This window comes from Hevea brasiliensis, chromosome 11 (genome assembly GCF_030052815.1).
Source record: "Hevea brasiliensis isolate MT/VB/25A 57/8 chromosome 11, ASM3005281v1, whole genome shotgun sequence".
NCBI lineage: Eukaryota > Viridiplantae > Streptophyta > Magnoliopsida > Malpighiales > Euphorbiaceae > Hevea > Hevea brasiliensis.
The window spans coordinates 77,994,620-77,996,164 of NC_079503.1; the positions used below are offsets into that span (position 1 = coordinate 77,994,620).

Genomic DNA, 1,545 nt, shown 5'->3' on the forward strand with positions numbered 1-1,545 from the left:
CTAGAAGTTTCTAATTAATGGTGCAAGCCCTTTCTTTCCCCATTGTCTTAGCTGAATTTGAAGCATGCCAATCCCAGCCAAGAACTCAACACATTGTAGTGGGCTCAAAACATCCAAAACTCCGTTCAAAGTCCTAAGCCTTACACAATTTGCCGCTTTCATCACCTTCTCTTGTCCTACCATTACTCCTTTCAGTGCCACCTACACCAGTCCCTCCACCTGCCTCACTTGCTCCCCATTCTTCACTCGAACCACCAACCTTACCAACTCCGCCATCTTCCTGTCTGCTACAGCCACTTGTTGCCTCTCTGTTTCCCTCTCCACCTTCTCCTCTTCTAACCTTATTTTCACCCGCAAAGCCTTAACCTTTCTCATTTGTTCTTGTGTCAATTCAACTGGACTCGAACTGGGAACACCATTTGTCCTTATTGAGTTAACCAGTTTAAGCACTACTGAAGATTTCCACCCAAAAACCCAAGAATATGCATTCTCTAAAGGGGAAATCCAAATTGGACAAAAGAAAGCAAGCACAATCTTCATGGACTAAGGCCCATTTTATAGTGTAGTAGTCTTTGTAATGTTGTGTGACTTTGGACGCTGAAGTTTGTAGCTCTTGCTCACGCTCACCCAGTTTTAGCTTGATAATCCTCAGATGCCCTTCGCAGGTGTTGCAGATACTCAGCAAGTTGACACATCCACTTCTCAAAAAACTCAGAGAGCCTCTCTTTAACTTTAGTTTTCATATCTTTTCCCTTTCATTTATGCAAAGAGATGGAGAAAGAAGAGGGATAACTAGCTAGCTAGGACTAGGTGGGAGATAGAGAGAGATGAATATAGTGATATGTTTTTATATATAAGAAAAGGTATGCTTGTGCTTGGCTTACGTGTAGCAATGAGTTAGTGGTGAGTGTTAAGGGATGAGTGACGCTTTGCAAATATGGAAAGCCTCTCCCAGAGAGGGACATGAGTCTAATGGATATAGGTTTGGCTTTGACCATGTTGATGAGTCAATCATGCACCCCACCACCTGGTATTTTATGTTTCTTATGTTGGAAAACCTGTCAATAAAATAAACTATGTTGAGTACAATGTGGAACCCAAATATCTTCCTCTTCCTTCACTGTCTCTATCAACAAAACCCTCCTCTGAGGTAATATACAACTACATGCAACTTGATTCTTTTGCTGACATGTTTCAGTAGCTACAAGCTAACAACTTACTTTAAGCTTTTCATTTTATTGATTTAAGTTTGATCATTTCTTGTTGCTTGCAGTTGCTTCAATCATCGAATTTTTCATTTGAGTAATTATTAATTTATGTATTACCAAAAATGGTTATGGTTATGAAGACCAATGAATAACAACTCTAACTCACAAAAAGCACTTAAAAATAATAATAGCCAATTTTTTGTTTTTTCTAATCGACAATTCAAGCATACATAAAAGCTTTAAAATCTAAAATATTACATTCAATATAGGAATTTTCTGGGTTATGTGCAAAAAGTGTTTTAGGAGAAAAAAGAGTATGCATATAGAGAGAGAGACT

The 1,545-nt window shown here is 38.5% G+C and overlaps 1 pseudogene; it reads right to left on the reverse strand.

The window, feature by feature from the left end:
- Positions 1-743, reverse strand: LOC131170311 (protein DOG1-like 4; annotated as a pseudogene).
- Between the last annotated feature and the right edge of the window lie 802 nt (positions 744-1,545).